This window comes from Cetorhinus maximus, chromosome 5, assembly GCF_964194155.1.
Source record: "Cetorhinus maximus chromosome 5, sCetMax3.hap1.1, whole genome shotgun sequence".
NCBI classification, from domain to species: Eukaryota; Metazoa; Chordata; class Chondrichthyes; order Lamniformes; family Cetorhinidae; genus Cetorhinus; species Cetorhinus maximus.
The window spans coordinates 29,534,899-29,559,202 of NC_135883.1; the positions used below are offsets into that span (position 1 = coordinate 29,534,899).

Below are 24,304 nucleotides of genomic sequence, written 5' to 3' on the forward strand. Positions count from 1 at the left end.
CAGTAGGAGCATCAGCACAAAATTGGTTAATATGCTGGGTTAGGGATAGAAAACAAAGCATTGTGGTGAATGGCTGCTTTTCAGACTTAAGCGAGTTATAGACACATGTCCCTCAGAGTTCCGTTCTAGGACCACTGCTATTTTCTTGTTACATATTAATGACTTGAACTTGGGGGTACAGGACACAATTTCAAAACTGGCAGGAAAATGTAGTAAACAGCGAGGTTGATAGCAATAGATTTCAAGAGGCCTAAGACAGTTTGGTAGAGTGGGCAGGCACATGGCAGATGAAATTCAGATGACACATTTTGGGATGAAAAATGAGGTGCACAATACATTCTAAATGGTTGAATTCGAAAGATGCACGAACAAAGAAACCAGGGGTGTTTATCCACAAACCTGTTTATCCACAAATCTTTGAAGGTAACAGGACAGGTTAACAAAGCTGTTAATAAAGCAAATGGGATCCTGGGCTTTCTAAAATTACAGCAACAGGAAGCTATGTGAAACCTGTAGAAAACAAAGTTTGGCCCCAGCTGGAGTATTTGGGGGTGGGGCGAGAGGGTTGCAGGGGAGATCATTAACGTATTAACAGGTTTGAGTTGGGTGGCATATTTAAAATGTTAAAAATCTGGATCGTGATCCCAACCTGCCTTCTACCCTGCCCACTTTCAGCTTTAATGGATACCAGTCAGGGCTTGGGCAACCAACCCACTCCCAGAGACAGGTTAGCAACTTAAGTATTATATTGAGGCTGTGTGCCTCATATTTAACTGTTATTTTAAATTTAACCCCAGTTGACCACGTTTGCCAGACCTTGGAAAGCTTGATGACTAAAAGATGAGGTGTGCTCGATCCAGTTTGCCTGCTTCACCCAATACCCCCATGGACACCCGCAACCCTTCCAAACTCCTCCTGCCCATCCCTTCTGATCTTAACCCCCCCCACCCCCCCCCACTCAATCTTCCTGAAATCCACCTTGACTCTTCTGCCTTCTATCCGACCTTTCTGACTTTGCCACTGATCTTTCCAATCTCCCCACAACTCATCTGATCATACCCTGACCCTTCTGATCTCTCTCCGATGAAGTATCCGATCACCAACGGAGGCCTCTGAACCTTCTCTTCCATCTCTCTGTGCCAGCCCGCACCCCCCACCTCCACCGGCCTGGTGTTGAAGGCCTACCTGCCCGAAAGCAAGCTAATCTTTCATCCTGACTGGTTACAGCCAGGAAACAGCCAAAGAAATACTAGTCAGATACTGTCTTTAGCTCGACAGGATGGGGAAACACAGTCCCTCGGGTTTACTGATCACCAAAGCAGCTCCGCTGCTCCATCCCCTCCTCCGGGTTAATATCCAGGCTGAGTTGTGTCTAACTTGAGGCCCTACACTTTAGGAAAAATGTGGAGTCTTTGGAGACCGTGCAGAACAGATTTACTAGAATGATTGAGAGATGAGGGATTATAAGGGTAGACTGCAGAAGCTGGTGTGCTGCCCTTAGAGCAGGGAAGGCTGAGAGGACACTAGATAGAAGTGTTCAAAATCATGAATGGTTCAGATAGAACGAAAGAACTGCTTCCAATGGCTGAAAGGTCGGTAACCAGGGAACACAGTTGTAAACTGATTGGCAAAAATAAACCAGAGGCGGCGTGAGGAAGAACTGCTTTATGCAATGAAGGATTAGGCTCTGAAATGCACAGCTTGTTAGGGTGGTGAGAAAAGGTTCAATAGTGGCTTTTAAAAGAGAATCAGATAAATATTTGAAAGAAAGATTTGCAGGGCTATGATGAAAGGAGAGTGACTAATTGGAATGATCTCCGCAAGAGCCAGTGCAGACTCAGTGGGCCGAATGGCCTCCTTCAGAGGGGTACCTTCTATTCTATGATTCTATGAGAAGGTATCACAGTCGAGCATAATCCTTCTTCCATCCAATGTCCACACATATGAAAACTATTTGATTAGAGGTTCATGTGGAGAAAAACACACCAGCGACGATTTAATGCTCAACAGCCTGTTTTGATGCTCTAACACTCTATGATTCCATGAGCACTTAAAAGGAGGATTACTCCGTGGCCAAATTTCTCCTCCTTGTCACTGTGGCATGTTGAGAGCTGGCCTGAAGTACATGTCGGGTGGCGACACCCGAGGCAGATCCTGTCCTTTTTCTGGGCTGGGGGGGAGCCAGGTTCCTGGGAGCTCAACACACTGTTGGCACAGTAACAGAGTATAACTTGGCCCACAACTTAACTGCAGCTGGCAGCAGCAAGAACTGTGACGCTCTGATAACAGCAGATCCAGCTGCTGCAGGGATAGAGATGGGACCGGTTCTCTTTACTCCATCCAGTGTTCACCCGTTCGAGAGCAGCAAGGAGAATGTTTTTGAAAATGGTAAGAAAGGAACTCATATATATGCATTCCTAAAAGTAACTGCATAATATGATTGCCCTGGAATTCCAGTGTCATGGAAAGGAGAACTATATAAAATCGCAATGACGATGGAGTTGGTGGGGGTACTTTTCCTCCTCTGACTTCATAGGAAGGGGTTTTCTTTATAAAATCAAATCTTCACAGAATCACAGTGCAGAAGAGGCCCTTCAGCCTATTGAGTCAGCACCGACACATGAGAAACACCTGACCTACCTACCTAATCCCATTTACCAGCACTTGGCCCATAACCTTGAATGTTATGATGGGCCAAGTGCTCATCCAGGTACTTTTTTAAAGGATGTGAGGCAACCAACCTCCACTGCACTCCCAGGCAGTGCATTCCAGACCGTCACAATCCTCTGGGTAAAGTTTTTCCTCACATCTCCCCCCCCTAAACCTCTTGCCCCTCTCCATGAACTTGTGTCCCCTCATGACTGACCCTTCAACTAAGGGGAACAGCTGCTCCCTATCCACCCTGTCCATGCCCCTCATAATCTTGTACACCTCGATTAGGTCGCCCCCTCAGTCTTCTCTACTCCAACAAAAACAACCCAAGTCTATCCAACCTCTCTTCATAACTTAAATGTTTCATCCCAGGCACCATTCTGGTGAATCTCCCCCAGTGCAATCACATCCTTCCTATAATGTGGCGACCAGAACTGCACACAGTACTCCAGCTGTGGCCTCACCAACGTTCTATACAACTCCAACATGACCTCCCTACTTTTGTAATCTATGCCTCGATTGATAAAGGCAAGTGTGCCAAATGTCTTTTTCACCACCCCACTAACATGCCCCTCTGCCTTCAGAGATCCATGGACACACACCGAGGTCCTTTTGTTCCTCAGAACTTCCTAGTGTCATGCTATTCATTGAATACTTCCTTGTCAAATTACTCCTTCCAAAATCTTCCCAACCTACTTCTTGTTGGTGGCTATGGGGTTGTTGAAGGACCCTAGGTGGGAAACCCCTGGCACTTACCCCGCTCATGAATCACTACAGGGATCCTTCAACTAGTGTTAGGCCCCTAATTAACATATTCAAGAGGCCTAATGTCTACATTAGGCATCCACCTATGAAGTGGGCCTCATGAGCACTGGGGCCAATGTCTGTGCAGATTGGGATCAGGCCATCCTCATGCGTGCTAAATTGATATGCCTTGCACCTGCTTTACACCCAAAGAAATGAGTGCAACATGCACCTATTTCTCCCTTGTTGTTTCTTAGGAGGGAACTGCAAGGGTTAAAGTCAATCAAAATCTTCAGGTACCTGTAACTTCTCTTACCATTGGGCTATCAAAACTATTTCAGGGCTGCATTTGGGAGGTTAAGGTACATTCTGCAGCATTCTTGGAGATTTTTGGAAGTGCTCAAAGGCTTCAGAAAGGATGTTCCGTGGTTTATGCTTTCTGTCCTGGAGATAAGTAAGTGAGGGGCAGCAATGAAAACCAGGAGGATCATGCAACACGAGAGAAGAGACTAACCCAAGCAGAGTTGCCCTGTCACTAAATACTACAGAACAAGAACCTCCTCCACCAGCATTTCTTAACAGTTATGTTTTCAGAGGCTTTGTTTCACTCCTGAAGGCCTGGAAGACCTGTCCCCTGTACTTTAGAAAGACTTTGGGGCCACATCAAAGACAATGATGACACTCACCGTACTGGAGCAAGTCCTAAAAGCCCTTACTTTCCTTTAACTGAGTTATTCCAAGAAGCACTGGTAAACTGTGGTCAGTAAAACAATCTGCAGTGCATTGCATCATTAGGCAAATGCCATTTATGCCACAGTGTCTCAGTTCGTATTATGTGGCACTGGGTCCAGGCAGATAAATAAGAAGCCTATTGATTTTTATCAACAGAATTGTAGGTTTCGCAAGTGTTGTTGCTACAATTGATAGAAATCAGGGCTTTATGCAACCCTTGTGTCAACACTCACAATTTCATCTAACCACTCTCTTTACCCAGGGAGTGGTCAGAATGTGAAACCTGCTACCAGATTGAGTAGTTGAGACGAATAGCATTGATACAATTAAGGGGAAGCTGGATGAACACATGAGGAAGAAAGGATTGGAAGAACATGATGATAGGGTTAGATGAGGTAGAGTGGTAGGAGGCTCATGTGGAGCATAATCATTGACATAGACCAGTTGAACTGCATGACATACTTATGTGCTGTAATTATGTAATTTTATGCGATATTTTATTCCTTAAATGTCTAAGTAATGTGTGACGATAGGTAAACTTCCTTCATGACAATGCTAAGTTAACGGGATGATCACACCTGCATTATTTGGAGTTGGTCCAGTGTCCCCAATCTCTTATAGGATCAAGGACAAAAGCCTGGATAACTATGTGGTAACAAGGGCTACGCAACAGGTGACCCTGGCGAGCACTGCACAACATTACTGTGTACTCACTTCCGTGTTCCCCTCAAAGTGCAGGCCAAGTGCACATCGCTTATGTGCTGTTGTGAAACACGTCGGCTTGCTTTCCATCCAGCGGCAGGGGGACGATTCCGACGGGCTGGCCTGATAATGATATGCTGATGTATTACAATGAGGTTCCCAAGGTCCGATGGTGGGAAACGCGGCCTGCCATTGGTGGGCTGAGCGGATGATCGCGAACTGGTTTCATGCCATCATAAAATTGATTGCGCCATATTGTCCGCTTACGCCACCGATCACGCCCGATGCCAGCAGGCACGGAGAATTCCGCCCATTGTGTCTCTCCTCTTGTTTACCTCCTGTATTAATGCCTCCACTGCCATCAGAAAGCCTGGGAGCCCTCCATCTTGCCTGTTGCTCCATTTTTTTTAATGCCATTGCTTCTCTCCAAGTCTTCCATAGACAGTCTGCAACAACTTCTGTTCAATGAGTGCAGCTCCCTTACATGAGGGACAGGCTGTCTTTAAGAGGGGAAGGCTAGCTGAAACACATGCTAGGCACACCCACTGCTGAGCTCCTTTTTCAGAATGCAGTCAGTCAGCAGTGTAGGTCACACTCAGCTGCATGCTGATCTCATTTAGAAGAGGAGGCAGCTTGAATGTGATCCCTTGCACCTGAAAACAAGCCTAAGAGAATTTTTCCCTTGCACTTATTTTACAAATGCTTCAACAACTGTATTTTAAAAGTATTTTGATATCATTGTATTGGAAAGATATTCTCATTGACTTGATGTTCCCTCTGCTATCTTTCATTGTGCTCAACTAACTTTTATTCAATGAAAGATAGAGCTTATGTTTATATAGTGACTTTAACGACCTCAGAATGGCCCAAGTGCCTCACAGCTAATGAAGTACTTCTGAAGCTTTTGTAAACTAGGGAAATTTGGCACTCAATTTGTGCACAACAAATTCACACAACAGTATAAATCGGATTATTGCAGGCTACATGGTAGTCAGGAAAGCAAGAGAACTCTCCTGTGCTTTTTCTGAAAGTGCCATTATACCCACCTGACACTGACAGAGCCTCTGTTTAAATTTCATTCAGAGACAGTATTTTTGACAGAGTAACAAATCTCCAGTTACAGGAGTGAAGCATCGGCCTAGATCACATGCTCAAGCTTCTGAAGAAGGACTTAAACCCACAGTCTTCTGAATCATAGGTGAAATGCTACCATTGAGTCAAGGTTGATAGCGTCAAACCGGTGCCAGAACTGTCGCTATTTCCCTTCAGTGCTTTATGGGTGGGGCAATTCCTTTAAAAAAAAAAATTACAGAACCAAATCTGGACACTCTTTCTCTCAAATGTGCTATAAATATGCATAGTTGTTAGCCGCTACGAGAAAAAGTTAATCTATAGAATGACCCTGACATTTTCCATTTGTAAATTCAGCATGAAGGTTGATTGTTTGGAAAGTGAACACGTAAGGATGTAGAAATCACACCACTTCTTCATCCCCTTATTCAGACGTCAGTGCATTTGCACTTAAAAAGCAGCTTTTTCTATCATAACAATAGCACAGGTGCATCTCTCTCCAGTGTTCGATGTTTTTTTCCCTGGGAGGCACGAAGTTCATTCTGCACCTGTTTTCAATGGGTTATTTGCCAGTCTAATTTAGCCAGCATCATATTTGGAGCAACTAGAGCTGTCAGGATAATTTACCGTTTTGCCCCTCTCGTGTGTCATCCTTAGCCTCAGTAAACGTTGCCTACGTTCAAGTCATTTGCACGTGTTATTGAAAGATCTGGTTTAAAAAAACATTTCATTAATTATTTCACAATTCTTTCGTGACTATTGCTTTCTACTTCTTGTTGCCACTATGAGAGCCATTTTCTGGTTTACACTTTTTAAACAGTTGGTCATGTTGGGTGCAATCTTTGGGGACTTTCCCAATATGGCCTGGAAATGATTTTTGCTTTCGTTCACACCATGATATGGCCACAAAGGTCAGATTCTGTTTTAAAAGGTTTAACTAACTGGGATTTATTCTTTTTGGCCTAACGTTTAAAACAATGTTAATGAGAAAATGAAGAGGACTTCGTTTCATAGCCGTTTGCATCCTGATGATGTGCAGTAGTTTTTCAGTGGGCTAACTCGGAATAACAAACCTGAGTGTGTCAAAGCTAACGTAACATTCAAAATAAAGGCTGTTTAATTTTGCAGGCTTTATACAACAAGCTTTATTAAATTTGATCGCAGATTTTTTTTGATATAGTGACACAATGAGTTTTATTCAAAGTGCCAAGATTCATGAGATATATAGGCCCTATTTTTTTTTTTTTACTGCCGGCCTGGGATTTGTGTGTAGAGGGTGCCAAAGCAGCCTGTAAGCCCTGAGGCCTGAGAGATTTTAATTCCCTGGCTTCATCTGCATAGGTCCTGCCATTCTCATACTCGAACCCTGCAGGAAGCAGTAATTTTCACTACTTGCACCATCTGTACAACCACCGCCTTCTCCACCACCATCAGGTGCCTACAAGTTGGCTGAAGTGACATCAAGGGCAGGGTATTTTAGACGTCAGGGTTTCACCCCTCATCACACAAGAAGTCAGTGGGAAACACATCCCCGCTGACACTGGCTGCCCTGTAGCAATTTAACATTCCAAGGAACCTTCATTGGCTGGAGATGGGACTTCTGCCCCTCAGTCAGTTGTAAATCTGGCCTCAGAGAGCTGCTGGCCAATCTGATTGGCTGGAAGTAGTCCCAACAGCGCCAGCGATAGCAGTGGGTGGGACTGGGAGTATGCCACCCCCACGTTCTAAGCCCCGGAGTCCAGGACCAGGTAAGTGCAAGTGGTCGCATGGCGGGGACGAGGGATGAGCAGCAAGGGAGTTTGCGGTCCTGACGAAGAGGCCAGGGTCGGAAGGGAGAGCCCACCGGGGCAAGGGTGGGGGGGGGGTTCCTGATGTGGAAAAGAGGCATTGAAGGAGGCGCCCTCCCCCCCACCCCTCCACCTGTCCCCTCCACCTTCCCACCTGAGGCCTGAGCAGGATGACATTCTCCCTGCTCCCCAACTCAGAATTGAACCCGGGTGGGAAACAGCCCCTAAGTGGGTCATTAATTGCATGGATATCATGGATACAAGGATATCATGGCACTGGTTGCGGAATAGCAAAACGCTATTGTGCTGTCCTGGCCAGTATTCTTGCACAAAGCCTTCCTTTCCCTTTCAGATTTTCCCATGTTAAATGAGGTTGCCACAGTGCCGGTTGACCATTCCTTCATCTCAATCATCATTTTTGGATCTGCGGGTAGTTTTTACAGCCTGATGTCCTTCTTGCTGCTAACCTTCCCTTTTTAAAAAAATTCATTCATGGAATGTGGGTTTCGCTGGCTGGGCCGGCATTTATTGCCCATCTATAGTTGTCCTTGAGAAGGTGGTGGTGAGCTGCCTTCTTGAACCGCTGCAGTCCATATGGCGTAGGTACACCCACAGTGCTGTTAGGGAGGGAGTTCTAGGATTTTGACCCAGTGACAGTGAAGGAACGGCGATATATTTCCAAGTCAGGATGGTGAGTGACTTGGAGGGGAACTTCCAGTTGGTGGTGTTCCCATCTATCTGCTGCCCTTATTCTTCTAGATGCTAGTGATCATGGATTTGGAAGCTGCTGTTGAAGGAGGCTTGGTGAGTTGCTGCAGTGCATCTTGTAGATGGTACACACTGCTGCTACTGTGCGTCATTGGCGGAGGGAAGTTTTAAGGTAGTGGATAGGGTGTTGATCACACAGGCTGGGGCCAGAAAGAGAAGTTGATGAATGGTTCAGTAGGATAATTAGTGGAGGTATTTGATAGGAGGGGACACATGGACAATGCAGGATAGTAGGGGAAGGCAGGACTTAAAGGGAAGTCAGGGAAGCATAGGAACAGGAGGAGGCCATTCAGCCCCTCCAACCTGTTCCACCATTCAGTGAGATCATGGCTAATCTGGACATTAACTCCATTTATCCACCTTAACCATAACCCTTAATCCCCTTACCCAACAAAAATCTATCAGTCTCAGTCTTGAAAGCTCTAGTCGACCCAAGCCTCATCGGCTTTTTGGGGGAGTTCCAGATTTCCACTTTGTATGAAGCAGTGCTTCCTGACATCAGCTCTGAATGGCCTGGCTCTCACCTTTAGGATTAAGCTCCTTTGTGCTGCACTGCCTGACCAAAAGAAATAGTTTCTTTCTCTCTCTCTCTATATACCATATCAATTCCTTTGATCATCTTAACTGCCTCAGATTCATCGCCCCTAAATGTTCAATACTCAAGGGAACGCAAGAGTAGACTGTGTAACCTGATCTCATAAGTTAACCCTTTTTCCCCCAGTAAACTTAGCCTGAGTGTTAATTGTCACTGCAGTCTTGTTAAATAAGGGTTTCAGCATCCCTGATGTAGAAAATGCTTTTAATCATTGACCAGAGAATGGAGGGAAAAGATTAAGGAATTGTGGAACAATCAATGGATGATGGTCTGTTCCTGATGTTCTCCCACTTCTCTCACCACATTGACTTCTACCGGTTTTGAGAAAGCTTTTAGCTTGCAAGCAAGACATTCCTAATGACACAATCACTGTTTGATGCACTGCTCACGGGAAAGTGTCTACCGATCCAAACTGAGGATACAATCCACCAGGCCAGCGGGGATAAAAGATAATCTCGAGGTGACCAGCCAGAGTACTGATTCCTCAGGTTTGGTGCTGGAACCACTGCTTGAGGTGAACTTGCGTCAATGCGCTTCAGAAACTCAATACAAAGTGGTCAATTATGCAGACGATACCAAATTAGGACAGACAGTGAAGTCAGAGGTGGCAGTTCAGTAATTATACAATCTTGGACAAATTGTGTAAATAGGTAGAATATTATCTGATGGAATCAAACACACAAGGCACTGCTCATGGGAAAGATGTTGAGTGACTTGGAGGGGAACTTCCAGGTGGTGGTGTTCCCATCTATCTGCTGCCTTTGTCCTTCTAGTTGGTAGTGGTCATGGGTTTGGGGGGGGGTGCTGTCGAAGGAGCCTTGGTGAGTTGCTGCAGTGCATCTTGTAGATGGCACACACTGCTGCCACTGTGCGTTGGTGTTGGAAGGAGTGAATGTTTGTGGATGTGGTGCCAATCAAGCGGGCTGCTTTGTCCCGGATGGTGTCAAGCTTCTTGAGTATTATGGGAGCTGCACTCATCCAGGCAAGTGGGGGGAGTATTCCATCACACTCCTGACCTGTGCCTTATAGATGGTGGGCAGACTTTGGGGAGCCAGGAGGTGAGTTATCCATCGCAGCGTTCCTAGCTTCTGACCTGCTCTTGTAGCCACAGTATTTATATGGCTAGTCCAGTTCAGTTCAGTTTCTTGTCAATGGTAACCCCCAGGATGTTGATTGTGGGGGATTCAGTGATGGTAATGCTGTTGAACATCAAGGGGTGATGGTTAGTTTCTCTCTTGTTGGAGATGGTCATTGCCTGGCATTTATGTAGCATGAATATTACTTGCCACTTGTCAGCCCAAGCCTGGATATTGTCCAGGTCTTTCTGCATTTGGACATGGACTGCTTCAGTATCTGAGGAGTTGCGAATGGTGCTGAACGTTGCGCAATCATCAGCGAACATCCCCACTTCTGACTTTATGATGGAAGGAAGGTCATTGATGAAGCAGCTGAAGATGATTGGCCCTCGGACACTACCCTGAGGAACTCCTGCAGTGATGTCCTGGAGCTGAGATGACTGACCTCCAACAACCACAACCCTCTTCCTTTGTGCTAGGTATGACTCCAATCAGTGGAGAATTTTCACCCTAATTTCCATTGACTCCAGTTTTGCTAGGGCTCCTTGAGGCCATACCCGGTCAAATGCAGCCTTGATGTCAAGGGCAGTCACTCTCACCTCACCTCGGGAGTTCAGCTCTTTTGTCCACGTTTGAATCAAGGCTGTAATGAGGTCAGGAGCTGAGTGACCCTGGTAGAACCCAAACTGGGCGTCAGTGAGCAGGTTATTGCCAAGCAAATGCTGCTTGATAGCGCTGTAGATTACCCCTTCCATTATTTTACTGGTGATTGTGAGTGGACTGATGGGGCAGTAATTGGTCAGGTTGGATTTATCCTGCTTTTTGTGTACAGGACATAACTGGGCAATTTTCTACATAGCCGGGTAGATGCCATTGTTGTAGCTGTACTGGAACAGCTTGGCTAGGGATGTGGCAAGTTCTGGGGCACAAGTCTTCAGTACTATTTCTGGAATATTGTCAGGGCCCATAGCCTTTGCAGTATCCAGTGCCTTCAGCTGTTTCTGGATATCATGTGGAGTGAATTGAATTGGCTGAAGACTGGCATCTGTGATGCTGGGGAGCTCTGGAGGAGGCCGAGATGGGTCATCCACTCAGCACTTCTGGCTGAAGATTGTAGCAAATGCTTCAGCCTTATCTTCTGCACTGATGTGCTGGGCTCCCCCATCATTGGGAATGGGGATATCTGTGCAGACTCCTCCTCCAGTGAGATTTTAATTGTCCACCACTATTCACGACTGGATGTAGCTGGGGACTGGCACCGATACACATTGGCTTGCCTGTACCAGTGGCTGGGTGAATTCTTCCATTAAGCAATGCTGCAAAAAAAAAAATCAGATTAATTCAACTTTCATCTTATTGCTGTGTGGTGGACATTCCTCTTAGAAGCAGAGATAGATGAAAGTTTACAGTGTAGTAGGAAGCCATTCGGCCCATTGTGTTTGCACCAGCATTTTGCTAGAACAATGCAATTCTATTCTCACTGTCCAGCTAGTTGGCCATAACCCTGTTTATTCCCTCATTCTTGGAATATAATGACTGCTGGGTTTGTTGACATTCTAAAGGTCAATTCACCTTGAAATAATTTGCTGGATGAAGCACTTTGATGTTATGTTTTGATACCATAAAGTACTAATCCAGTGAAAATCCTCCCTCCCCACCAAAAAGAATTCATTATAGGGACAAATACATTAACCTGGCGTTTCCCAGATTTTATTAAGAACTACGAAAGAATGCAATGGTTCCTCCTGGATTTGATGAGTTGTGTGTTTCTTTTCCAATGTCTTTCAGCTCAGCCTATGTTCACTTTTTGAAGCAGTGAATGTCATTTCCTACAAGGGCCTCTTGCCTGCAGTAGAATTAATCCCTCTCTAGAGCTGTGTAACTTCAACAAGTATTGACTTCTGTCTGGGACCTGAGTGAGGAGAGCACAACATGAATCTCGTCCTTGATTCTGCACAGGGGAGCTCTTCCTCTCAACAGTCCATTCTGCTTCTCTTTTAGCCACTCTGTAAGATCTTTATTCAAGTGAATTGCTCAATTTCACATTGTTGCTTCATAATCTATTGAAAAATGACAGAAACTGTGGTTATAATGCACACAAACAGCATTACATGAATTTCAATGTTATTATTCCACATTATCATACAAATTCAACGGTATTTTATGTCAATATTCGAGAATTATCAATTGTTTCTTCAGAGCTAATCATTTACTTCATGGATTTTACTGGCACTTTGATAAACATGTCAACACATAGCATGCCTGGTATAAAACAGCTCTCTCAACATTTTCAATAGATAAGAAATCGGGCAAAAATATTTTTCCGGTGTTCATTTGTGAATTATTAAGAAAGTTGTTAGTATTACTTATCAATATTTATGGTAGCCAATGGGGGAGGATCTCAAACCTGAGAATGGCATTAAAATAGTTTGCGGCAATGTTAAAAATCAAAATTTGTAATCGCCAGTTCAGGTGCAGGCTCGAAAACAATCATAGCTACTCCAGTGGTACAGACTGACAAAAGCTAATAAAAGTTGGTGGCTAGACAGCTGTAGGGTCAGACAGCTTTACCAAATATATTTGTGGCTTAAAGGCGTTCAACAAAATTAACCAAAGTAACAGATAAATGATTGTATCAGACCACTGTCCTTGAGGACTCATCATCAGACCTCAGAGCACACTGAGCACCTGCTCTAGGTGAGTGAGTGAGCGAGCCACAGCACACCTGCAGTTACAGATGCATCCAGACAATTGTAATAAAATATAATATGCCGTAGCAACAAGAAATCTGGATGTTGAATTTTGTTTTAAAGTCTGAGAGAACTTATGACGTCCAGCTTGTTGGATGACTAAGAGTTTTACTAATCATGTTTTTGTTCTTATTAATTTTCTTTTGAATACTTTAGTTACTAGTTATAAAAATATTGGACATGGCGACAAAGTCTGTCTGACAGTCGAGCATTGTTCACCTGAGTAATAAACAGTCTGATCGCTTTCCAGTTGGCGTGGGAAGGTGATGCACTGCGAAGATGGATCTGCTCAGCGACCAATGGCGGGAATGTGGGGCTGGGGTGGTTGGAGGCAGGAGGTCATGTGATCCCTCCAGGAATATGCCCAACCAGAGTTTGCACCCTTATGCTGCATGTGCCCATTCCTTAGACCTCAGTTATATTACCTGATATATCTGAGGCAGGTGTGCTCGACTGTTCTATTAATCAAATATCTATAATGATAACAATAGCCATGAAGGTTTTATGTAGAATTTATACTTACAATTTTTTTCTGAATGGAATTAGTTATAACATCGAACAACTGGCAGAATTATTGGTTCTTTCCTTGGTGGATGAATAAATTATGTTTTTTTTCATTTGCATTGCTCCCTACTTTTTCCAGGCTCCTGTAGCTGCCTCTGATTAACATGTTTGCTCTTCCCATTGGTTACTCAGGATGTTCTAGGGGATGGCGTTTCCTACACAAGGAGCTTCACTCATGCCCTTTTCATCCAAGGAAGGTAGATTCCATTGCCTGGACCAAGAATGAGGAAAGTTCATTCAACATGGGAAACGATGGCCATCCATTAAACAATGCTGGAATTGCAGATTATTGTCCACTGGATGGGAAGCTAATGTTGTATTGCTCTGTTTGTATTAATCTGAATCTGGAGATTCCGCTCCATGATGCTCAGTTCCATGTGGAGAGGAAGTTTAATCTTGACCGATTGGGAGGATGTTCCTGTGAGCTTTGGTTATCTTAAACCCTGGGAATGTCTCTTTCTTGCTCGCATAGGGGTTGAATGGTTGCAAAATTGCTTGATTACCTCCATAGTTTCAGACTGAGTAACAAGGAGTGCCAGGTGAGTCACAACATCCTTCAGCTCAATATTGGAAAGTCCAATCCCTCTGCATTGCCACTGTCACAAATTCCATTTCTTTGACACTGATTCTACCTTCATCTATAATCCCAAAGTCCTATTTGATCCTGAACTTTAAACCCTACATACTATTCATTAACACCACCCACTCACACCTTCTCCCCAATCTCCTTGGACCTGTTGTAATTCCTTTGCTGCTAACGCTTAACGAGACCTTTGTCATTTACAGGGTCTCCTAGACAACCTGCTATTGTCATGACTTTGTAAATTCCAACTTGTCCAAAACTCAGTAACATGTCTCCTTCCCTGCACTCAGACTTGCTCACCTCTTACTCTTGCCTAATTGACCTCATGACACATCGCATTTAAAGTCCTTGATTTTGTCTATAAGTTCCTCCTCATCCTACCTCTGTAATCTCCTCCAGCCCTATATGGCCCCCGCAAACACACTGCTCCTCTGATTCTGACATTCTGTCCTCCTTGCTCGAACTTCACACCATCATTTTTGACAGAGCATTTAACTGCCTCAGTCCTACTCCCCTGATTTCTCTTCCTAGCCTCTTCACCATGCTATCTCTATTTTCACCTTTTAAACATCTTCAAGATCCATCACTGCGACCAAGCCATTGGTTACCTTTGTTACTCACTCCCTTTCAGCAGAGATGGGGTCTGTTGTCACTGGGCCTATTTGCTAAAGTGCTTTGGAACTTTTTGGATAGAGGATTGGCTAACTAATAGGAGACAGAGTTGGGATAAGGGGACATTTTCAGGGTGGCAACCTGTAACTAGCGGAGTGCCACAAGAATCAGTCATGGAGCCTCAACGGTTTACAACATATATATGTATATTAATGACTTAGATGAAGGAAGTGAATGCACAATCGCCAAATTTGCAGATGATACAAAAATAGGTGGGAAGGCAAGTGGTGAGGATGACACAACGTGTCTAAAGAGGGATGTAGACAGGTTAACTGAGTGGGCAAAAAAAGTGGCAGATGGAATATAATGTGGGAAAATGTGAAGTTATGCACTTTGGCAGGAAGAATAGAGGAACTGAATATTATTTAAATGGAGAAAGACTGCAGAAAGCTACAGCACAGAGGGATTTGGGTGTCCTTGTGCATGAATCCCAAAAAGCTAACATACAAGTTCAACAGGTAATAGGGAAGGCAAATTGAATGTTAGCCTTTATTTCAAAGGGAATGGAGTATAAAAATAGGGAAGTCTTGCTAAAACTATACAAGGCACTAGTTAGACCACAACTAGAATACTGTGAACAGTTTTGGTCCCCTTATCTAAGGAAAGATATACTGGCATTGGAGGCAATGCAGAGTAGGTTCACTAGGTTGCTTCCGGGTATGGAGGGATTTGCTTATGAGGAGAGGCTGAGTAGGTTGGGCCTGTACTCTTTGGAGTTTAGGAACTTATTGAAACATATAAGATTCTTAGGGGGCTTGACAGGGTAGATGCTGAGAGATTGTTTCCCCTTGTGGGAGAGTCTAGGACCAGAGGGCATAAGCTCAGTAAAGGGTCGCCCATTTAAAACAGAGATGAGGAGGAATTTCTTTTCTCAGAGGGTAGTTAATCTGTGGAATTCTTTACAGCAGAGGACTGTAGAGGCTGGGTCATTAAGTATATTCAAAGTGGAGATAGACAGATTTTTAATTGGTAAGGGAATCAAGGGTTATGGAGAAAAGGCAGGAAAGTGGAGTTGAGGATTATCGGATCAGCCATGATCTCATTGAATGGCAGAGCAGACTCGATGGGCTGAATGGCCTACTTCTGCTCAATGTCTTATGTTAAAGGGACTACATAAATGCAAGCGATTATTTTTCAAAGCAGTTGCTGATTATTCCTGAATGAAATTGCAATAATGACATTACACATGTGCTGGCACCCAGCACCAGAGAAAAATAGAAAAAAAATGGGGAGAAAGCTTGTTTGAAGATTATTGCTTTAAGTTGAAACAGTTGGGTAAATTCACTGATCACATACTCCCAGCAGGGAGCTAGGCTTGAATGAAGCACAAGGTAAGGAGAGTGCTATAAGTTCCTACTGAGTACTTCGAGTATTTTCTGTTTATATTTCAGGTTGGCAGTATCCGCTGCATTTTGCCTTTTATGACAATTCCCACTTTCCCTTGAAGCTCGGCTCCCCGCTGGGAGTGCAGGATGGTGAAATTATCCTAGTAATATATTACGGAAACAGGGATAGGAGGATGATGAATCATGTCTTTGAAACAGCTAAAAATGTTACATAAATTGTATGAAACTCAATGTCTTTTTTTTTCAAAATTCTCTTTCGACCGAGTTTTGAGTTTTTACCTTATATATCTATTTAATCTTCTGAGGGAAAATTCTGCATATATACTTGATTCCAAATGTGGATCAAGCAAAGCACCTCAATGCCACCAGTTCAAGGCACGATGGAGGATGCACATTAATTTTCATAAGACATAGGGCGGAATTTTCCATGCCCTCTGGCAGCGGGCGTGTGTGGACAATATGGCGCGATTGGTTTCACGACGGCGGGAAGGCAGGTCGGAATAGTCCGCTCAGCCCGCTGACAGTGGGCTGCGTTTCCTGCCAACAGTTATCAGGGAGCTCATTGTAATACATCAGTATCTCTTTAAAAGACCATCCCGCCACGTCAGGAGCATGGAGCCTGGTGACCTAGCTGTATGCCTGATGGCCTACAGAGAGTGAACAAGACGGAGGAGAGAGCGTCTGAGGCGCCCGGCTTTGCAAAGGCAGGAGCAGCAACCTCAGGAAGAAGGGGCAGCAGGGGCTCCCGCAAACACTGCCCAGGAGCGACAGTGAGTCGTGGCTGGTCGGCGCCTAGTGACACCCAGAGTCTATAGACGCTGCCTGGCGTTCCGGCAGATGACTGAGAACCAGTGTTGTCGATGACTGCGCATGTCTAGGGACCTGGTTGCTCACATCTGCCACTTACTGCAGGACTTGGCGCCAAGGGGACGTGAAGGGCATCCACTGCCAGTGGCTGTGAAAGTGACCGTGGTACTCAATTTCTATGCCAGGGGCTCCTTTCAGGGCTCCACAGGTGACCTCTGGGGTTTCACAATCCGCCACCCACAAATGCATCCATGAGATCACGGATGCCATCTTCTCCATGACACACAACTTTGTCCCGGTCCGAACGAAATGCACAGCCAGGATGCAAGGGCCATTGGATTCGCCCGGATCTCGGGATTCCCATTGGTGCAGGGTGCAATTGACTGCACCCATGTGGCGCTCAGGTCTCAGTCGCTACACACGGACTTAATCAACCGCAAGGGATTCCACTCCCTGAATGTGCAGCTGGTATGCGACCACCAGAAACGCATCCTGCAGGTATGTGCACGGTTTCCAAGGAAGTGCATGATGCCTAAATCTTGAGTAGTCACAGATCCCTGGTATGTTCCAGGATCCACAGAAGCTGCAGGGTTGACTCCTCGGGGACAAGGGCTACCTGCAGCGGACATGGCTGATGACACCCGTGTGGCAGCCTCAGACTGCAGCAGAGCGACGGTATAATAAGACTCATGCTGCAACTCGCAACTTGATGAAGCAGACCATAGGGATGCTGAGGATGAGGTTCCAGTGCCTGGACTGGTCTGGTGGAGCCCTGTAATACAGTCCACAGAGGTTGTGACGCATCATCATCATCTGCTACGTCCTTTACAACCTGGCGCCCCAATGGGGAGAGGAGCTGGCTGAGGAGGAGATGGGGGAGTGCACATCTCCGATGAGCAGGATGCCATGGGGATGAGGGTGAGGAGGTCCACGGAGGCGACAATGACAGGGATGAAGCCCTTGCACTGGCTAGACGAGGTAGACGTGCTCGGGAGGCCCTCATAGCTGCTAGATTTGTGGAGGATGACGACAACATGCAGTGAGGAGACACCATAGACCCTCACATCACACTTGCGAACGTTTGACTTCAGTCTGGCTTATGGCAGCGCGAATACCCTCTGAGAATGTTCCTGTCATGGAGACGTAGTGGAGGTCCTAATAGTCACTTGATTGCAGGAGGAGGATGATGACATGCAGTGAGGACATTCCAAAAATCTTCGCATAGCCTCTGACAATATCTGACTCCTGTCTGATCAGGTCATGTCATAGAGATGCAGCCAAGAAACTCTAGAAGCATCTGCTGCTTTGTCCACCTTCAGCACCTGAGCCCTTCAGGAGCCCAGCATCAGTGGTCACAGATGCTGAAGAGATGGAGGGCTAGACCCTCCTTAAAGGTGCTGAGAGCACACACAGAATGATGGAACTCTGATACCTGCCCACGACATTCTGGCAGCAATGACCAGCACTGCCGAGGTGCAGGCATCAGTAATGTTTCCAGGGAGTGTGAGGCTGGACCATCACTTTGGCCTGAAAGCTGCACAAAGCACAGGGAAGAGGCCCTGGAGTGAGACACCTGCCTTTATCTTGTGCAGAAAGGTTTCACATCTGAGTGACACAAACACTGCTCATCAGAACAAGGAGCCACAGGCAGGGAGACATTCTTGGGAGTTTATTCACAACAGTGAAAAGTGTGTACAAGTGATTAACACTCATGCACAGGCTGTGCAACTAATTATCCTTAACTTTCCTAACCCTGTTGCTACGTCTTGGTGCTCCCCGGACATCCACAGCAGAGGTGGAGGCAGCCTGCTGACTGTGACGCCCTGTCTGTGATGACTTTGGTGGGCATCCTCTGGAGGGCCGACCTGGAGGGCTGCGGCCTGCTTTTGGGGTCCTGCTGTGTGGCAGTGGCACCCTCCTCTGCCTGTGAAGCTGGATCTGCAGAGGTCACAGGAAGAGGGGAGTCAGATGGGCCGGTCACTCCCGGAGTCACCTGGGTGGATGGCCCTGGAGTGTGCACCTGCTGATCCTCCTCCCTATGGGTTACCAAGGGCCCCAGGCTGACTCATTGAGGGGAAGGGGTAGCTGAAGTGATACTGAGCTGACCCGCACCCCTCTTGAGCACACACTGTTGTAGGCCAACTATGGCGTCAGCGATGGAGTTGAGTCCATGCAGCAATGTCCTGGACCAAGGTATCCATGGTACCCAGCATCCTACCACTGTTGATCTCGGTGCATTGGCATGCCGATGCTATCATCTCAGCCTGAAGGCAGACGGATTCCTCCATTGTGCCTTGTAACCTGAGGAGTGCAGTGGACATTCCTTCCTGATGTTCCCGAGCTTGTCTTTGCAGCTCCAGCAACTGTGACATGACCGAGTCCAGAGGCTCATCATCTGACTCGAACTCAGCAATGTTCCGGCCTCCGAGTGCCGGACACCTGGGAAGCCCCTGCTTCTGCCTGTTGTGGATCAGAAAGTGCGATGTGATCACCAGATTGTGATCCCATGTCTATTCTGAAGCTAGATCCCACCGTGGTGTGTGTCTCTGTGCTGGTGGAGGTTGCGAGTGAGCGCTGTGACTGGACTTCAGGGAGGGTGCCTTCAGATTCCTCTTTAGGTTTCTTCAGGGCTTGATTGAAGGCCCTGGGTCATGGACTCCATTGGCTGTTTCCCAGATGTGCCTGTGGAAGCAAGGAGAGGTAATTAGAGCATGGCAGTGGCCTGTGATAGAGGACACATCACTCACAGCATGGTTGTCTGATGGATGTTTCACTGCTGGATCCTCACTTGGTAGAGCAGTGCCGACCTCACCGTCAGCACAGGAGCAGTCCAGATCCTCACTGGCCAGCTGATCTCCAGCATCCCTCTGCCTGTCTGTGACTTTTTCCACTTGTTGTGTGCCAGCTTGTCCTGCATGGATAGAGATGGGGGTAGTGTATCAGGATGCCTGCCAGGCCAGATGATAAATGTGTCTGGCCTGTGTGGGTGGTTCCATAGACGGGCTGAGGACAATGAAGATGAGTGTGAAAGAGCAAATAGTGATGTCCCTTCAACTGGCCAGTGAGTGCGGGCCCTGTGGATGTGTGATGGGCTTGTGAGTGTGTGAGTTGGGAGTGATGTAAAGAGTGACTTACCCTAGCGGAATGGAAGAGATCATTCATCCTCTTGTGGCACTGGGTAGCTGTCCTTTTCTGAATGACGTTGGCCCTGACCACCACTGACACCACCTCCCAAGCTGGAAGGGTCACACTGCTGCCCATCCTGCAGCCAGAGCGAGGGTACAGGACATCCCGGTGGGCCTCCATGGCCTCCAGCAGTCGCTCGAGGAACCCGTCGTTAAACCCGGGGGCTGCGGTCTTTTTGCCTTTGCTGGCTGTGTCTCCCGGGCAGCGGTGGTGAGCTGGTAGCGATGGGTGGTGTGCTGGTGGCTGCCTTTTAAATATGGCAGCTGGCGTGATGCAACAGCGGGGTGATGGCAGGAGGGCGAACAAGAGCCTGCCCGCCATGGAAATGGCACATTTCCCAGGAGTGCATAAATAATGAGGCGGGTTTGGGACAATATAGCGTGAAAACCCACCATCGCCGTTGACAGGTAGAACACCATTTTGCCTGCCCGCTACAGCACTTAGTGCAAATTTGAGAAAAATTCCACCCATAGAGTAACCCTTTAAGTGTCCACACTCCCTCTCTCTCTCTCTCTCTGTCACTTGAACATACCCTAATGGGTTCAGTTCTGAGAAAGTTTGAAGCTCAGAATACAGTTTTTGCAGATGTGCTGCTGGCAAGAGGCTCTACCTGACACCATAATGTAACCAATCCAAGCGTTACATTGCAATTTTGCGCCAGCTCCTATCCTACCCCTCGTTTGTACTGTTTCTTCGACTTTCTAAGAGTATAAATACAATTCCCATGATAAACTATGCAGGGAGGGAATGACTCATACAGCCCTGCTACTTAATGAGAACTGAAGTGGCAGGAAGTTCATTACAGGAAACAAAGTAGTTTAGCATGTGAGGTTATGCACCTATAGAGCATTTCACAAGACTCTCACCTTCAAAACTGTGATGCCATCTCCCCATATAGGTCATGATTCAATAATGGATAATCCCACACATCTATCCTGGGCTGTCTCCTTGTGTCACAGGTTACACACCTCCCACACACTGACCCTAAAAAAGCAAGCAATTTGCCATGGATTCCGTGCTAAATGACGAATTGGCTGTATTTACATATAAAATGTCGAGAAAGGGAAGACCGAAATACCTGATATAATTGACATTTTCAATTCCAGTGTCGGTTCTAATATGATCACTATTTCCATGCACCCATACACATTAGATACTGTAGTTAAATTCAGTAATGATATCAGTGGCTCTTAAGAACTTCAAATAGGATTACATCTAGGATGAGATAACTCACAGATTAAATCTCATTCAAAAATGCTTTACACAAAATATATTTTTTTAAAGACGAAATCAATGCTGAATTTGTCAGAAATGAAAACTTTATGATTTGAACAATGCATCTACACTCCTTTAAATTATATAAACACCCTACCTTCAACTGTTTCTTTTTTGTTAAACTTTTCTTCAAACTTAGATTAGTGCAAACAAATCCATATCATTTTATGCTCTGATCTCTATAACAGAGGTGTAACATCTAGGATCAGATATCTGGGGCAATTCCATATTTTGGAGTGGGGAACTAAAAAATTAAGGGGATCAGTTCCTGGCTCCCCTCCCCTCCTCAGTGGCTGCCCAATGCTCCTCGGATACGAAGAGCAGTTGCTTTCTTTTTACATGTCAGTGAGCTCAATATCATTTTTGTATTGCTGTGCGTAAGACAGGTCTGAATAATTGGGAGTATCAGTATTGAAGTCACAACCTTTCTTGCCATGAATTACAATCTAAGTATGAACATTGCTTTCCTCACCATTGAATTTATTTTACAACTTATGAGAAAGAAACAGCAACTTCTAAGCTTTGAGTAAGCATAATTTTAGAGGAGCGATATTAAGACATTCAGAAATGACGAAATGCAAGTGTAAGTAATTATAAAGTAAGAATTGTTGGTCAACAGCAAGGTGTTTGCAAAACTGTAATCCCATTGAAGAGTCAGTTCATATCTCAGAAAAGCATGCATTGCAACTTTCTGTTGCTTGCTCAGAGCTGTGTCTGTGATTCTTCTCCTTCTCATCAAGGTCATGCAGTTGCCTTTCTTCACCTGTCAGGGCATGGCAATTTAGATGTGTAACATTTCCTTCAAACTAATATCAGTGCAAAATAACTCCACAGCACCTAGCACTCTGATCTTCACAGCAAGGACACAATGACATATGAAGTATTGAGCATGGGATATTAGAGGAAGTTATGGGGTTTGGAAAGGAAAATGTTAAAAACAATTGGGAGGAGGAGCCTAGGTTCCCTGCAACCCCCCCTGTCCCAGTCAGAGCCCTCGGTGAGACATGGACCTGAGAGGCTGAGCTTAGATTGGTGCTGCTTGTGCAGTACTTTGTATTCTGGAGGTGAATGTTTGAGAGTCAAAGGGGACTACCCTGCTCATTGGCTTGTGTGTCCATCTGTGTAGTTATGCTATTATGAATTTTTAAGGACAACTGTTTGAAAAGCACATGTTTGATAAAAAAGCTTTTTTAAAAAAAAAAGGCTCAGAAAAGGAATGTATGGGTAGACAATTGGCGCCTTTCTGTGTTGGTTCCAAAACCTTATCAAACTGCTTATCTCAAGAAGGAACACAAAAGGTGGTGGCGTAGTGGTATTGTCACTGGACTAGTAATCCAGCGATCTGGGATCATGGTCTGGGGACCTGGGTTCAAACCCTACCATAGCAGGCGGTGTTATTTGAGTTCAGTAGAAATCTGGAATTAAAAGCCTAGTGATGACCACAAAAACCCATCTGCTTACCTGACCCACAAGGTGGTTGGCTCTTAAATACCAACTGAACAAGGGCAGTTAGGGATGGGCAAAAAATGCTGGCCTAGCCAGTGATGCCCACACCTCATGAATAAATTTTTAAAAATGACATTATTCAATGTGTTCCACAAGTGTAAATTAGATGCTGATCTTCTTTTAGAATAAGTTAACCTGAATGAAAGGTTAAAAGTAACCTTTTTGTGGTCATGACACCATCCTATTGGTAGCCTGAATGCAGGGCCACTGTGTGATCCCCCTATGGGTGTTGCTCTTTTTCTTCTATTTTTCTCTCTATGTTACTCGTGAGCTTTTTAAAAATCTCTTTGAAAAATCTGTGTTGCTTTTACTGTGTTGCTGTCCTGTTTTCTTTCTGTGTTTTCCTGTCTCTGTTAATCTGTCTCTGTTTTATCTCTTTTCTGTTTCCCACTTTGGGTGTATTTATTACCTTTTTCTCTCTTTGCAGTTCTCGTTTGCAATTGTAAAGAGGAAGAAGCTTTAGAATATGGAATGACTGGAACTAATGGACAGACATGGAAGCAGATGACAGTGGAATAAATTGCACCAGAAAATAAGGATAGAGACATTGGCATGCATGTGGATTTGACCTGTTGTGCGTGTACCTCTATTCTTTACATTGAGGGGGGCATTATGGAGCCTGTAAAAGTGGGATACATGCTGGCAGCCGAAATTTTGATTTCTCAACAGCGGGTTGAGGTACAGGTTCAGTGGTGTGTTTGTGGCATGTTGTGCTTCACACCATCGTGTTCCGGCTTCCCACTTGTAACACATTTGCATACGTTAGAAACTCAATGTAAATTCTTTTATAATTATGTTCTACCTTCAAGATAATGTCAGTGGCACCCATTTAACGTTCGTTTAAAGGTGGCATGCAAAAGCCTGTTTTGTGCAGTTGTGTCTGAGGTCGGCAGTTTACCCTGTTGAACTCTGCAGCACAGGGAGGGGAGCAGGAGAATGGCAGCTTATGTGGAGGCTCGGGGCTGGCAAGGGGGTATCAGTGGTTTAGGGTGCGACCTGGGTGTGGCGTAGGGTTGGGGGCATGGAGAAGTGAAGTGGCAATGGCTTGAAATCCTGGTTGTGGTGGTGGTGAGAACAAGTCAGTCAAGGTAAGAAAATGAGGAGCCTAGAGGGCGGTGTCAGTACTGTCCACATGTGGGTCCGTCTCAGAGTGTTGGCTGGCAGACTCCTTGCAGGGCTTTGAGTTCACCTACAACATTTCAATTATCCCCACTGAGAGTGATCTTGGACAATGGGTAGAATTCTCCCATCCCACCTCCGACGGGTTTCGTGGTGGGCAGGGATGGAGAATCCCGCAGGAGGTAAAAAATCGGAAACCCGCCGTCGTAAAGGCAGGTCACAATTCTCCCGATGGGGCTTTCAGGGTGGGTCGGTCAACCGACCGACCAGTGGTGCGAATTCCATTTGCATGAATTAGCATGTCATGAATGCTCATTAAAACAGCTGCTCTCCGGAAACTTGCCAGGCATTCCAATCTTCCGTCACGCC

General features: G+C 45.6%; 1 long non-coding RNA gene across 1 annotated transcript in view; it reads left to right on the top strand.

The window, feature by feature from the left end:
- The window catches only part of LOC144680286 (uncharacterized), a 78,717-nt gene extending 55,353 nt beyond the window's left edge, over positions 1–23,364 (top strand). Inside the window, exon 3 of the long non-coding RNA XR_013576522.1 lies at positions 23,244–23,364. This is a non-coding gene — a long non-coding RNA (uncharacterized LOC144680286). The remainder of the gene's footprint in view (positions 1–23,243) is intronic.
- The last annotated feature ends 940 nt before the right edge of the window (positions 23,365–24,304 follow it).